Raw genomic sequence first — 16,823 nt, 5'->3', positions numbered from 1 at the left:
ATTTTCAAATAGGACATTTGGGTTTTTTATAGCTCCGCTGTCTTCCACGTAGTGTTACAAATGCTGTGCCCCACAAGAATCAAACATGCCAACAGATACACCAGTGTAAAAGTACAAGGCACAGCTGGTTATTGTTAGATAGTAAAATAAATTGCAACTGATAACTGACTATCATGTTGGCAGTCTATTCCTCAAAATATCATGAAGGCGGCAGCATATTTGGAGGAGTTTTTTCAGACTTAGTTGGGGGTGAGTGTGTACACCAGTGGATGGATCTCCTCTCCCTGCAGCGCAGCGAGCTCTCTGTGTGTTTTGGGATATGTGGCCTGTAATAAAATGTAACCCCTCAGACGCTGAATCCTCTACGTGTGTCTGCCTCTGCCTGTAAGAAGCGTGCTCTCCCTCCGCTTGCTGCCTCTCTGCCTCTACAGCATGTACCAGTACCTGTCGTGTGTGTGTGTCTATGTGTGTCAGTTACTGCTGGGAGGGGCATTTGATCCAGCCATGGCTTGTGTTCGTGTGGAGCCCGGAGGAGAGCAGCGGAGGTCAGTCTCCTCCTCAACACCCCTTTTTCATCCAATTTCTGTGGCTGCGGGCGGCCGCTTGCCGTGCTTTTGTTGCCGGAGGTAATCTGTGAAGTGATCTTAATTATGGAGGTTCGGCCCGTTCCTCACTTCCCCCCACCTCTTCCTCCTCTCTCTCTCTCTAACTCTCTCTTTTCATTCTTTCTCTCTCTGTCTTCCTCTCTGTACACGCTTTTAATCTAACAGCGTAGTTAGCTCGTAATGAGGGCGAAGGGAGCACGTGCGCTTCTGCTTACACATGCTGTGAGGCTTCGAGGACGAGGAGGAGGAGGAGGAGGAGGAGGATGAAGAGAGTGAGGAAGGATGAGAAGGGTGGAAAGACAAACCATTATACAGTTTCCATGACAGGTTTGTCAAGAAAATTATACAGCGGAGCAGAAATCTGGAATTTATTTTGAATTCTGTCAGACCCAAAAGTGAGTGGTATGAAAAGTACTGCTCAACTTTACATACCAGAATAACAATAATGACGATATCAATGTCTTTTGTTAAAGCCTATGCTCAGTGCTGTATCTATACAAATTTCATTAAAAATCAATTCAATTAATTTGACCGCTACAAGTGGAGAAACCTCTGAAACCACAGTCCAACCAAGGTTTTTAAAGGTGCACTTTTTACCTGAAAACACTAGTTTTTCAGTACGTCTCGCCTTTGTATTTTTAATTATATTCAGTTTGTTCTACCTTTCGTAGCACTGACACAACACACAGCATTTAATGAAGAAATACATCTATGACAGCTTATTTAAAAGTGAAAATAAAATAAGGTAATCAAAAAGTTATTCCTTTGAGGAGCAGTACGAACGGTTATGAAGGAGGGAGGAGGGGATGTTTGGAGACCTGGGGGGAGGCAGGGAAGGAGTGGAAAGAGCCGAGGGGGCAAAGGGGAGCATGGGGGGGAGTTTGATGGGATCCATTACACATAAACAGCCTAGGCATTGATGAGATGATCCGACGAGGATTAGGCCGACAATCCTGATGGACACTGAAAAGGTGACCACATGGGGAGGGGCATGTGTGTGTGTGTGCGTCTATGTGCTCTTGTAGGAATGTGTGCATGTGTGTGTATGTGGCTTTGAGCACAATAGTATATGCCGTATGCCTCATTATGATACCACCACCGCCGCCACCCATATCCTCCTTCCAACTCTGCCGCCGTTGCTCTTTAAGATCTTGCTGGGAGCCATTTCCAGGTCACAGTGAAGCCAAAGGGCAGCAGCTGGGGCATGAATGGCAATCAAGGCAGTGCCACATGGCTTTGAGATGTTGTTGTTGTTCATGTGTGAGATGTTTAATGATATCACTTACCTGGTTTCACTTTCTTCCTTGCTTTTTACTATGTGCAAAGGACGGTAGAATTAAGGATTTCACCAGGCTCATTTCATTATGAAGAACAGCTCAAACTGATGCTGATACAATCGGATTAAGCAACAACAATTTTGGTGATCAATATATATAAGTATTTGGGTTTCTTTAATGTTAACATTTATGGTTTTTTTAGGTTTTTAAAAATGCTAAATTGAATGTCTTAAGGTTTGTTTGAAAAATCAGGCCATCTGAAGAGATCAACTTTGACTGTTAATAGATGATAAATAAAATAAAAATCAATCATTGTAATCAATATTATCATAAATCAATAAAGAAATAATTAAGACCTGAAACAACTAGTTCATTAATAAATACATTTTCTGACAATCAACAAATCAATTAAGTAAAAAAAAAAAACTTACTGGTTCCAACGTCTCAGATGGAATTATTTGCTTGTTTTTTTATTCCAAGCTGAATATCTTTGGGTGTTGGTGGCCGTTGGTTGGAAAAAAAACCCAAAATATTTAGATATGTAAACTTGGACTGTAGAAGCTTGTGGTGGCATTTTTTTGCGACCAAACAATTAATTGGCAATGATCCTGTGCAGCTGTGAGTCATGTAAGAATCATAGACAGGATTTTTCAGGGGGGAGAGGGAGTTTTTTTCTGTCTGCAAGGTAGTTTGTGAGTTGTATGCATGAGTGAATGTGTGTGTGTGTGTGTGTGTGTGTGTGTGTGTGTGTGTGCGTGTGTGTGTGTGTGTGTGTGGGGGGGGGGGTTACAGTGAGGCTGGTAATTCCTTCAGGGTCAAGGGGAGGGGTCGGGGTTAAATGGTGTGACGGGGAGGTCACCAGTGATTAGCTGCCATCTGAACTAATGGCTGGATACTGAAGAGGGCAGGAGACAGAAAGAAGAAGAGAGGGGCACATGCATTCGGGTTACCACTTGGTTGGAAATCTGTGTGTGTGTGTGTGTGCATGTGTGTGTGTCATTGTTTGTACTCGTTTGTTCTCACCCCCACCATCCCCTCCTTCCCTCATGTCCTTATATTATTAAAGGTTGCCTCCGTGCTTAAGTAAGGCAAAGCAGATGGCCCTTTTCATAAATCATGCTTATAAGATGATTATAGGCGTCGCCGCCCACCATTCTCCCCTTCACTTACGATACAGTAGTGCTTACAGTTTTCCTCGAGGCCTGTTAATCTGGCTGCATTTTTAAAGCACAAAGCAACTGTTCAAGCTAAACTCAGATTATTTTACCGACCAGGGTAAAGGCCACAGTCGAAACTCTGAAAGCAGCGAAAACCTGCAAAGGTGACAAGTCAAGAGGAGAGAAATGCAAAGACGAGATTCTCTGCCCTGCTGGTGCTGCCTCCTTTCTCCTCCAGACTCTCGGTGTTACCCCCCACTTGTTATGTTCCAGTGCTTGGCGCAAAGTTGCTCAGAACAGGATGTTAAATATATAGCGCGGGGAGAGAGGAGAGGAAGAGAGATGGAAGAGGAGTAAAAGGAGGGGTGTGTGTGCATGTGTGTGTTGGATTATGTCTGTGCCGTTGCACTATTCCTTGATGTATGCACCATGTCAGGCAGTCATTGTCTCCTGGGTAAAGAATGATAGTTCAAATACCTAGCATCTCTCCCCTGGTGCTCCAAATGCTCGCCTTTGAAGTTTTTATAATCCATCTGTCATCTGCGAGCAGGGAGGGCACATGTTCTGTACCACTCAATTACCAAATTCTCTTTTTGCCAGCTACAATGAGACAGGAAGCAAATAATATGGGCGACCCTGAAAAAAGGGAGGGAGGGGTGGTGGTGGGGGGGTATAGAAAGAGAGAAAGAGAAAGAGGGAGGAATTGCTTGAAATCCTGCGTTCCTGGCTTTCTCACGCACTTGATTGTGTCCCCTCGCTGCCTCTCATAACAGGAGAACAAAGCCTGTTTGTTGTGGGTGGAATGCCTAAAATGTTTCCTACTGTTACAATTATGAAGAATTTGATTGAATGTGTATTGTTTCAAGGGCTTGGTGATTTTGATCATTTTTTAAAGTGCCTTAGATTGTTATTCTGCTTCCCTACTAGCAATAATAACCTACTAGCAAGACTCACCTAATCAAATTCCATTTGATATAAACATTTAATTTGTTATAAGGGCTGCTAGATGTTGTGAATGGCTAGTGTCTGAGAAAAAAAGTGTGTTTTGATTATACATTATTCATTACTAACACTTAAAGATGCATTCTGATAGGCTTTTTGTCAGCGGCTGGCTGGAGAATCTAATGAAGTTTGCTGCAGTTCTTGGTGTAAAAATCGTCTTTAATTGGTGAACGCTTTGTTGTGTGCCACTTTAAAGCTGCACTGAGGCGACCAGAAAAACTTCAGATAACCGTCTGAAAAATAACAACAGCAGCAGTTGCAAATTACGCCTCTGAAACATATTTCATTTACATACGCCACAGGCCCCTTTTAAGGCGTCTACCTTTTAATTCTTTTTCATATTTAACACTCAATACAAAACAATAAAAGCCTCAGATCTCTGTCTGTATCCTCGTTTACATTGAAAATCCCCCCAGCCCTCCCTCCCCTCCTCAGCCCCCATCCAAAAGCATCCTCACTGGGAAGAAGATGAAAAGATTGTTTTGAGAAACTCGAAAAGAAATTTGACATTCTTTGGTTGCTTCTGAAACTTCCAATATTCTGCCGTAATTGTTTCATACACGTTATATATCTTCATTTGGGGAGAATGGGGGAGATGAAGAACACGTCGGCTTCTTTCTTCCTGAATAAAAGGCAACAGAACCCATCTGGTTGGGTGAAACACGGCTGGCCCTCTCGCGCTCATCGCTGAAATAATACTCCCTCTAATGACTCCCACATATTCTGAAATCTCCCTTTTGAAATTGGTCTTGGCAGATTATTTGCAGGTACTTGAGTTGCATCTGTTTGCAATTTTGCAAATGTGGAAGACTTTAATGCTGGGCAGGGGCGGGTAGCAGAGAAAAGTCTATTTTAATCCCTGGGATAACACCGGCTGCCAGTATGAATGCGCCTGGGTAGTGGCCTGCACCTTAACCCAAATTTTGACTTGTCTTTAGGTGACAATATGTTGATGCTACATTTCTCTTCATTTATGATTCATAGCTGTCTGTACATGGGACCAGGACTGGTTTTAATCTGAGCGTCCTGTGGGGCTTCAGCGGGTGGTGTTTGCAGGTTAGTGTGAAAGCAGGTACAGTGCACTGAGAATACCAAAATGTTCAAGTAGAAGTATAGATGCATTAAATCAAGTCATAACAGATTTTACGCACTAGTAGAAAGAAACTCAGTACTTATCTCAAGTACAAATGTGAGTCCACAGAGGGAATCATCTCACTCCACTCCAGCTGTTGTTGTGACTTTCCTGTGAAAACCACGTATCTCCATGGGTTGAGAAATTTCTCCCACTTCTTGAGTTGAATAAACCCTTTTAAAAAAACCTTCATTATCCGAAACATGGTGGGAAAAGGCCTGTTTTACAAGCTTCATGAAAAGTTGACATTTTGGAGATACATGGTTTTCACAGGTTAGTGATGAAATTGTGATTGTATATTAAAGTATCATCAATTCATGAGAGAGAATACATTACGACAGTATATTACAGTATAGCAAGTAGTTCCTCCCCTTGACCAGCTACAACAATAAAGTGCATTAATTAATGCATTAGCAATAATAATGTAATATATGATAACATAACATTCACAAGGGCACTTTTTCAGCTTTGAGTACTTCATTTTGCAGATAATACTTTTATACTTTAACTAACATTTTGAATGCAGGACTTTTACTTGTAATTGAGTATTTTAACTACAAAGTTTTTTTTCTACTGACACAAGTACCTCCAGCACTGCAGAATAGTCTCACACACTGTATTCAGTGGTTTGATATGTATATCACAGAAGACACGGCCCAGCAGTGTGTCAGGTGTTTGTATTGTCCAGTATAAAGTACAGTGATCAGCGAAGCTAAACCAAAGCTGAAATGATTGTGACTTCAGTCCTTATTATTTCTACCATGTGGTGAGCAGCTGACCAGCTTAAGCCTCCCCCGTTTTTTCAACCCCCCGTCTCCCTCCCTCCCCCTTTTAAAACTGTAATAAGGTGCCCTATTGTCCTATGGCAGGGTGTACCGGGGCCACAGCCGAGCCCACCCGGCTGACTGTAATTGCATAGGTGGTTACAATTACATTAATTACATATTTCATCAACACTGTTTATCCAGCCGCACGGTAAATGAAGAAGCCAAACTTTTAACTCTGTCTTTTGTTTTTGCCCCCCGCCCCCTCCCCACTTTTTTTGTGTGTGGTTGTTTTATTAGGAGCGAGGGGAGGGGAGGTGCCAGAGGAGGAATTATGCTGAAAGTGTATGCCTTGCAACTTTTCCCCTCCCTGTTGGAAATGTTTATTTGAACAGTAAGCTCATGATTTGAATATTTGTAATCCATGCTTAAATTTACAGGCCAGATGAACTTTTTGGCACAGAATGGCAACCATAAGTAGGATTTTGAGAAAAGCTTTACAAAATTTTAAGCCATGTGCAAGGCTTATATAATTTAGAAGGGGGGAAATATGCACAAATAAAACAGGCTCTGTCTTATTTACTTTACACGCGCAGAAAAAAACTGCATCATATGGCGCCTGACGTATATATGTTAGTTATGTCCTTCTGTCCACACTTTTAGAAAACAGAATCTAAAGCTAACAAGCAGTTGTCTATGAATACTTGAAGGAGTAAAAACGCTCCAGAGGCACGGGCACTCGAGTCGTTCTCCTGTGTCAGATGTAGATGAGTGTACTTCATATTGACTTGTGCTGGCGGGGATGCCACCCATATTGTAGGCTGGGAGGTGGGTGGGTCAACCGGGCGAGTGGCAGAGAGAGAGCGGGAGAGAGAGGTCGCTGAGGCGGGCAGAAAAAAGGAAGACTTTCTTAAATGATGCTAATCAGTCCGGAGGGGCCTGGCCCTCTCTCCCTCATCAGCCTGCTGTAATTCAGATGTGCTGAGAACCTGGAATTAAATATGTCACTGTGAGCCGCGTGTGTTCTCGTGCGTGTGCGTATGTGTGTGCCAGCCTCTGTTTGCCTTGTGTCCACTTCTGTGTGTGTGCATGCACGGGGTGTTTAGGGGTTAAGTAGAACCAAATTAGTCGATGGGAGAACTAACAGCAGCAGTAGCTTTCTGTGTGGCTACTTCTTGGTGAATGTCAAGATGATTTAGCTGCTCTTCTGCTCGCCGTCTGTCTCTGAGCACTGGCCCTCCAATCACCGCTCGGAGCTGTCTGTTTTGTGGCCCTCCTTGCAACAAATGAATATTAAATCTGCACTGGGCAACTTCACACACTGGCAAGAGGTTACAGACTGAAATATGAGGACGGTGAAGCCCAGAAATTCTGCAAGGTAACATCAGTAAACTGTCTTCTTCTGTGGTGTCTGCTGACGGTGAAGGAGGTACTGCGAAGAGAGCAACTTTTAGTCTGTATTTATTCGTTTGGTTGCTTCCTGAATTTCATCCGTCGGGTCAATGGGGGACTCTCTTGACTTTTGCATGCATAAACTTGTATATGTATAATCCAGCTCATGGAGCTCTAACTCATACAAACCACACTAGATCAATGCTGACCAGGGCTGGGCTGATGTACCACAACTTTTATGAAGACTTAGATGGGGAGGAACAGAAACACGTTTTTCTTCTTTCTAATTTTGCCAAAAAGCTAAACTTCTCAAATATTTTCCACACACAAGCACCTTTACTAACTTTAGTGATGTAAAAAAATATAGTCTAAAATTGGCAAAACTGTGATTTAGATCTCGTCATGTATTAAATGCTTTTCCACGTTTTATATTTTAGCAAAAACATACTGAGGTTCGATAAGCAGCTCTAGTGTTGATGTGTGCGCGCTCACAAAGGTGTCTGTGCTGTCTTTTTTTTGCCAGTGAAGGGTGTATGTGTGTATTCTTGCTAACATATTGTGTGTGTGTTGGGGGGGGGGGTGCGGGGGTGCGAGTGTGTGTGCGCAGGGACGCCAGTTGGGCTAACAGCTGAATCATGGCTCAGCCGCTGCCCCTCGTAGTCCTTGGCAGTTAGCGGTGTGAAAAAGCCTTCTCTTTGAGGGCATTATATAGATTAATGTGCTGTGCCTCAGGCAGAGACACACACACCTCGCCAGGGAGGGATCCTGACCGTGTGTGTGTCTGAGTGTGTGTATTGTGTGCATTGGGGGGGTGTTAACAAGAGACTAGGGGAAGGTACCGTGAGTAAGCTGTGCGTGTGTGAGTGAGCGAGCACAAAAGAGAGAGGCAGAGAAAGAAGCTTGGGTGGCATTCAAATGTATTCTCGGTGAATTTTTGAATGATTTTTGATATATATTTTATGATTTTACACTTGTTTGTGGTGGAAAAGTTATACCGTGATAATAGAAATTATGCAATAAATAACACATTTGATCATGAATAAGTAATGACAGAGTGTAAAGTGTAAAAGATTTTACTCGTAGCCTGGCTCTCTGATGTGGCTGTACCTGTCTACTTCACTTCCTTAACCCAGAACTGTGGCTAAACTCGCAGATATCAGAGTGCTTCCTTGCTTTCTGCTTGATTAAACTAAGAGTGTGTGAGCAATAAATGCACCGGAATACTGAATTGAATGCACTGTATTAAACCTGCTACCTTTTATACACCTGAATCTACATGTGTTCAGGCTGCTGGGTGTCTGCAGGGGCATATGGGGAGTCGATAGCTTTCCATCAAGCTATTTTTATGTGAATCCGAGGGGTGTTTATGAGGCCTGGGTGACCTGGGAGGGGAAGTCTCTCCTCACCCTCTCTTTCTTACTGTCCCACACTTAGCTGAATTAGTTCTTAGCTTACCCAAGTTAAAATCAGGGTGTAGCTGAGCTGACATACAGTATCACAACAAAAACACACAGATGCCACAGCTGCTGGAAGCAAATGCAAACGGAAAAGTACAACACTGTTGCAGCTCAAGTTAAAGCAAAAACCTTGTCGGGCTAAACAGGACACTTTTAAGGCTTCTCTCTGTTTCTTTCGCTCTCTTGGTTTTCATGATTGCTCATATCTTTTATGTTTCCCCTTTGCTCATTTTCCTCACTTTACCCCTTTGCTGAGAATTACAGGGGAGATTTTCCTTATCAGGATTTTAGCACATTCCATTCAAGGTTAGGAACATCTGTTGTTTTGTGTATGTGCTGGTGCATGTGCAAGCGTGTGCATGTAACTTCAAGTTCTGAGGTTATTGGTTTGGGATTTTTTTTTGCCTCTTTGACAGACTAGCTGCACAGGCTGGGAACACACAAGTGTTTACATACATATGAATGTACATGTACATGTGCCCATATATGTATGCGTATGCACATGTGTGTGTACTAATATGCAGCTCTCTCCAGCCAGCGGTCTAAATAGCCTACTTTTGTCTGACAACGGCATCAAGTCATGGAGGTGCACATATGCAGAAAGCTACTTGGAAAGGCCTCCTCGTAGCTGTCAGCTTTTATTATGCGCTGAGGTGTCATGTTTGTTAGGAAGCTGAGTGCAGATGGCAGAGTGGAAGAAATGGATCACTAATTTTAACAATGATTAATGAACAGAGATGGAAAATGAATTACATCGGACTATTGGAGGCAAAGAATATTTTCTCTGAAAATGTTAACTTCGGCTGCCAGGCAGCCGGCCGTGTTGTGGGAGTATATTGAGGAGGGGTAGGGAATGTGTGTGTGTTTATGTGCATATATGTGTGTTTGCTTGTATGTGTGTGTGTGTGTGTGTGTGCACTAAGGTGCAATTTTCCCCCTGCATCTTTTGTAGAATCAACACTTCACTGCTCTTGCCTATTACTTTACTGTTCGCCTGCTTAAACACTGCCGGCTTTGTACACATTGTTTTCCCCCTTATGTGTATTGCACTACCAGTTAAGGCACACACTCTTTAATAAGGTAAACACAGGAAAGGTTAGACTGTCTTAAAATGTTAGCTTTTCCCATTACTCTGCAGTGGGTTTTGATATCAAATCATCGATGTAGCAGATTCAATCAAGTGTCAGTAGCTTTTACAAGGTATTTCACTCTGGAAGAACAATAGCAGGTCTATATGTGCCTTTTACTGTTTGCAAGCTGCTTTTGTGACTCCATATTTAGTCTTGATCATAAAAACAGCAATAAAGTAAAATTAGAAGATATTTTTTGAATTTTCAAGGGAAAGCAGCCTCTGCACAGTGTCCAGAAAATCAACCTGATGGACTTTGAGTTGTTTGATTGACTGATGGACACCTCATCAATCACACTGTATCATCATGTTCGCGCAGGCTCTACATGACAGAGGAAATCAGTGTGTTTACCTTTCATACATCAGTGCTACGATATCATATGGCAGTATAAAAAGCCGACGTGACATTCCTCATTGCTTGTGATCTGAGAGGAGTTCCTTATAGTTTCTCTTCTCTTCCTACCACTTTCTTTCCTTATAAAAGACAACCTGTCTCTTTGTTCCCCCTCCACCCCACCCCGTCACCCTGCCTGCCTGTATTTGTGTCTCTTTCAAGGTTTGTCTGGTGGGCGGTTGGTGCAACATGGTTTAATAGGTAGATGTGAACTATTTTGAATTTAATTAAGGGCCTGGTGGGAAATACGTAAAGGGAGAAAACAGAGCAACTTCTTGCGACGTTGTGTGTTTGTGTACATGTGTATGTGAATGCAAGGGAGACACAGCGAGAGAGAGAGATCTCAGGTTACGGCAGCATATGCTAAGCACTCAGAAAACATACACAATGCCTTTGGTGAACAAGGTAGTCGGTATGCCCTTGGGAGCCAATTTAGATTGTGACTTAAGGCGATGTCGTGGCTTTGTGAGTGAGCGCGTGTGTGTGTTCTCTGCATGTGAGTGTGAGTTTTACTCTTAACGCTCCATTGAAACAGTAGTGGTGGGTAGGTCTGGGTGGCCCTCCTGCAGACCCTCCACATCTGTGTTCCTCCTCTACCTCCCCCCCACCTCCCCCCTGCAGCAGACTCAGCCAGCTTCTCCGTGCCTGGCTGCCTCTCCACATCCAGAGTAGTCATGAGAATTTGTCAGACCTGCGCTTCTTTGCCACTCAGATTTTTAAGTGATAATGTGCGGAATTAATAAGGACACATAGAAAAGAGCGCCACCTATAGAGTACCACAGGAATTAAACAGCGTTTCTGTCAAGGGAACCAGGGCAATGCTAACTTCCAGGTTAGCCTGGAAAAACACACCATCCCTGCTGCACTGCATCGCTGTCACTGTGACTGACAGCTGATCTTTGGGTAGCAGAGAGCAGAAACAACACTGTGCTGAACATGTATCACTAAAGATTGAATGTAAATATACATAAGCAAGATGTTGCAGATTACCATCCAAGCAAACTTCAACAGATTTAAGCAAACATTTGAAATGTCACCAAAGATGAAAGGTAAATCAGGAGAAACAAATCAATTAGCTTCTTCAACAAAGGAAAAAACCTGTAAAACTTCTTCCGCATGAATCAAGCTTAAAAACTTTTTGCAGGGTTTATCTTTTGTAATTTTGAAAAACCATGACTCATATTTAAAGTCAAAGCCAGTCGCTGTCAGTTTCTTTACATCTCTCTGTGAAGCTTCAGCTCAAATGCTGTGTTACATGCTAGTTTAAAGGGGAGTGGCAGTATCTTACTGCACATACTTTGTGTTGGCTTGATTATTTTTCTGGTGTTAAGCGGCCTGGCTTCAAGGCTGGAGCAGATAACATCCTGTGCTGTGCTGCGTAGGCTCCTCTAACAGTTTTCTGCTTATGAGAACAAAGCTTTCTGAGTTTTTTTCCCCGAACATTGCATTTTAACACTCAATTGATAAACCTTGGCATTCTCAGTACGTGTCCCGGTGCGATTCCCTCGCCCTGATCTGGATATTATAGTGTCAAATTATAAAGTAATAATAATAAGAAAATGAAAAAAAGTTCAAGATTGATATGCACAAGCAATTATAGTTCATATATTTGTTAGATTACTCCGGGATGTGTAAATGACATCACGTCCTCACAGGAAGTCCTGAGGAAAAATAAAGATGTTGGGGGTTTTGAGGGGGGTAGAGGATCAGCACACAATATTTTAATGGGTATTTCTCGTCTGTCTGTGTGGCAAACTTGTCAAGCTTCAAATGTGGGTAACTGTGAATTTCCTGGTGTGTGTGCTTTGTTTACAGGCTCTTGTCGTCCTACCTTCTGTGGAGCTGTCGGCACTCTTCCTGACATCCGGCATTCGTTCGAGCGGCGGCAGTCACACAGGTACGATCACACCAATTGATCACGGGGAAAGGGGAGGATATTAAAGGTGTCTGTCACACTTACGCGCCTGCATCTTCTGATTTCATTTAAATCTTTGTTTATCCGGGAAAGTCAATTGAGCATGCAGTCGTTAAGCAGTGCCATGCTTCTCGCTAACACTGCTGAGACATTCACATGTGGGAGCTGCCCCTTACAGCGTCTGTCGGTAGGTCAGTGGCTCGCTCCGGAGTTTCACAAAGTTATAGAAGAGAGTTAGTTATTCACCATCATTGCCACCATTTTTCCTTCCAGGCAGATTGAAATGAATGGACATCCAGCCAGTAATAAACCCTTGAGGCTTCCATCACATAATGCATGGACATTGCAATTGTTAGAAAAAATGTTGGCATTGTACATTTATGCAAATGACAGATATGATGAAACTTTACATTTGACGTGTTGAAACATAACGTTTCCTTGGTTAGGGTTCAGAAAACATCATGTTTGAGCAAACCTGGTGCAAATCTGTTGCTACAAACACAGCTGGAAAATGTCGCAACATTTTGTCTAAAATATCTACTTTTGGTGCCACAAACACAGCTGGAACATTTCCCAACGTCCTGGTAAAAATATCCATTGGACACAAATGGCAAAATGATTCAGTCTCTGGCTTGGCATCCCCTCTCACCTGACTGTAATGCCACATGACAAGTATTGTAGAAATGTGATTATGTTACATGCAAATTTGAATGTATCCATGGTTTGTTTCCAACCTTATTTTCACAAGCTACTTGCTCCAAATATTGGATGTCTAGATTGAGATGATTACTTTAAAATATACATTTGGCATTTGGTAAAACTGTCTTGTTGACACTTTGTTGCTCTACAGAGCCACCTGGATTTTCTTCAGAATTTTACTCTGAACTGTAATTTATGACACTTACCAGACCCAGCTGTTATTTTTCAGGAAATATCGCAGGTGGGTGAGATAAGTAAATTACACTGTCCAGTTTTTTGTTTCTACAGGTCTAAAATATGATGTGGAAATAGACCAGCTGTTTCTCTTTGACCCCCAGTCATTGGTAGGCTAAATGTGTCTTTGACCAATCCCTCCGCTGAACACAGTCCCATCATCTCAAGTCCAGTTAAGACAATGAGCAAGCATAAGTCATAAAAGGTCTTTTAATTTTAAAATACTTGTAGAGACATACTTAGAATTAGTGTATGCCATCTTGAGTGCAAGATAAGACATCAAAACATTTAATATTTTTTTCCATGATATGGCAAAAAATAAAGAAACAAGTAGACCAGCGACATAAAGTACAGCCCGACAGCACATAACAACACATCAAGTGACTTCTAAGGAATTTAATACCATTATCCAGAATATAATGATATTTTGACACGGAAAGCAGGATAAGGATATGTTTTTGGTTGTTCTTTATTCGTGTACATTTCATTATAAATCAACAGCCTCAAATAATAAAACTCCCTCTACTATTATTATGTCCTTTTCACCCCAGTGTTTAAAAAATATTGGCAGGTGTGTCATAAAAAAGAAGTAAACACTGGAGTTCTTGTTTTCTCACTTCTTAGATTTGGTGCCAGTCGTTTCATCACATATTGACTAAGGATACCAATGGGCCGCCATCCCACCACCCCTACACACACACCCACCCGCCTGTCAAAAAGCCACAACACCGTCAATTCCTCTCTATGTAGCTCAAGGAGACAATTAGCAAACAGAGGTGACATGGTAAACAGGTGCAAGCCATTATTCCTGGAGCTGGAGGAGCGTGGCCACCCCATCTCTCACGGTGATGGGCTGTTATGGTGTGTGTACTGTACACGTGTCTATGTGTGTGTGTTAGTGAGTGATGGGGGATCATATGACAAGCACAAGTGAGGGATACGTCTGCTTTGTGGGGTTAGGATGCTTCAACCGCCTGGTTGTCTGTAATCAGTGTGTTATCATCACCATCACCACCGTCATCATCATCATCGTCATTTTTGTCACAGTGCTCATACAACAGGAACTGGACTCTCTCTTGTTCTGAGACACCCTACAGTACATTCGTCTTTGCTCATACACATCTCTCCAACATCGCTCCTCTTCTTCTCTTCCTCTCTCCAATAGCTTCTCTTACTCCCCTCACTTCTCTGTACTGTTTTAATTCATAAACCGTCATCATCCTGAGAGTTGGCTTCCTGAGAAACAGAACGAGATGAGGGGGTCAAGCGGGTTTGTAAAAATTGATTGCTTGCAAAGTGCTAATCAATGGAAACCTTTTCTCTCGAAGCTGGAAAATGCATGTTATAACATTTATTAAAGGATTCGGAGCGGCAGGGAATAAACATACTGTATATGGCAGCTGTCCTCTGCAGGACACGCTGAGACAATGGCCTGTCTGAATGATCAGCCGGCATCCACATGTGCCTCACTAAAATGAAAAAATGAACACATATTTAACTGCCAGTGTAACATTCAGATGATGTCATTTTGGATCATATCTGGTTTCACGCTCCACACACAGATATTTTGTCTTCTTACCTTAATAACGATAATATGATTCTACATGTCTCCAGACAAGCCATGCCTTGGAAATGGTCTGTTGTTTTGAAACACATTTTGCCGGCTGTAGTTTTATTAATCAAATATAGCATGGGTGAGTCATGTCGTTTTGGCTTGTGTCACATCGGAGGTATGTGCCACAGATTTCCCTCATATTGGAAGCAGAGCTAACACATGCTCCCCTTGATGCATTCTCACACCATTTCTCACACGAAGTGGTCACACACAAACTCACAGATGCATACATACAAACACGCACACCCACACCCACACACACGCGTATACACACACACACGCGCACACACAGGCAGATGACTTATATAGAAAGGGATTCATAAACAGACCTGCTCACACACACACACACACACACACACACACACGGATGAGCATTTACAGACACACACATGACCGAGCCGCTGCTGAATTAAAGGGAACCGGCTGTTGCTTCCACTGGATGTGTCTCTGTAGCAGTGGTCTGAAGTCAAATCTAAATACATTTGATTCATGACTGTACCTGTAATTTACTTTAATAATGCCATTTTATGCTACTTCATTTAATTTAACTTGTAGTTTTGGTTACAGCTATGGTTACTTTGCATATTAAGAATTTAGATCACAATAAAAACTATGCAATTTTATAAACTGAACTACCCCGAAAGTTCATTAGGGGGGTTAAAATTATCAAATTGTTGCTCACAACATAAAGGATCAGCAACAATAATACATTCATTAATATAATATTAGATAACACTGACATGGGTCATTCTGCTGCATAATGTAGACATCTAAAACTATTATAGGCCTAGATTTTCGAAAATAACTATTTTGACTAAACTAAAACTCAGAATGCCGGCCTTTGACTTGTAACAGAGTCTTTATATATTGTGTTATTACTACTTTTACTGAAGTATGAGCAGCCGGTTATTGTTCTCAGAGGAAATAAGGTCACCAAAACACAGCTTGAAGTTGGAAAGGTGGCAGGGCCTGCCAAATAAACATGTGTTCTCCTTTAAGGTCACTTTGTTTATTCAGTTTATTCAGTCATGAAAACGAAGAGTTTGTTTACTTAGTTTGTTAAGGCATAAAAAAAAAAAATCAGTCAATGAAGATCTTTCTCTTCTGATTAAAATGTCTTCCCCAAAACTACATTGTGCACCTTTAGATAATGTTTATGTTGTTTGGGCATTGAATGATAAAGTGTAAAGTACTATTTCAGCGTACCCACATAGCCACAGCCTGGCTTCTAATTCTCTGTAGTGATTTCCTACATTTCCCAGTATCCTTTTAATGCCCCCTCAGGAAAGGGTGTGAACCTTTTTGCGTCTTGCATTTATGTCCATATATTAATATAGGTCAAAGCTCATTTGTGAAGAATGGGGTTGTGTTTTTGATCACTGCTTTCACTCAAACACAACTTTCTTTCTGGACTGGGTCACATCCACTTTCACTAGAACTGGCTTCCCTTCAGTGTAATTTTTAAATTTTGAATCAAATCTGGTCGAGACAGACGCATTTATCTTTTTTTCACACCAAAACCTGACATCAATTACACTGCTGGAAATATCAGCGTGATTTCAAACAAACTACAAATTGTAACCTACACTCCATTGTAGGCTGTTTTTTTCCCTCAAAGGAGACGTAAAAAGAACAACATAAGGTGCAGGGGTGGTGGGTGGAGAGGGGTCAATTTTCCCACAGTTTCCTCTTCAGTGTTGTTGGTTAAGATTGTCACTGTTGTGTGCTACTCTACCCCGCTGGTATAAATAAGACATGATTGGCATCACAGCAGAAGAAAAACTCTCTCTCTCTCTCACTCTGTGTCTCTCTTTATCTCTGTCTCTCTCTCTGACAGCCTTCATTTGCTGGAGGAGTGGCAGACTTGGTGGGAGTTAATGATTATAATTATTTAGCTTTTTTTATTTCTATTTTTTTACATTGTGGGATAATTATTTAAGAGGTTCGTGTAGTCATTGTTGTAATCAGTAAAGAGAGATTACAGAAAATCCGCATGCCAACAGATGGCATTTGGCTGTTGTTGTTGCTTCATATTAAACCCAGTGCAGCAC

At 42.0% G+C, this 16,823-nt stretch overlaps 1 protein-coding gene across 8 annotated transcripts in view; it reads left to right on the top strand.

Moving 5' to 3' along the window:
- The window catches only part of znf536 (zinc finger protein 536), a 228,412-nt gene that overhangs the window by 13,469 nt on the left and 198,120 nt on the right, over positions 1 to 16,823 (top strand). For 6 of the 8 annotated variants that reach the window (XM_084349077.1, XM_084349074.1, XM_084349073.1 and 3 more), the window contains exon 2: positions 12,125 to 12,206. The gene's annotated coding sequence lies outside the window, so the exon portion shown is untranslated. Of the gene's footprint in view, positions 1 to 5,025; positions 5,098 to 12,124; positions 12,207 to 16,823 lie in introns of all 8 variants that reach the window. The other 2 variants (XM_084349075.1, XM_084349076.1) reach the window with 1 other exon arrangement.

This window comes from Pagrus pagrus (assembly GCF_965226575.1).
Source record: "Pagrus pagrus genome assembly, chromosome: 1".
NCBI lineage: Eukaryota > Metazoa > Chordata > Actinopteri > Spariformes > Sparidae > Pagrus > Pagrus pagrus.
Note: the sequence above shows the minus strand (reverse complement) of the source record. Positions and strands in the feature narration are given on the sequence as shown.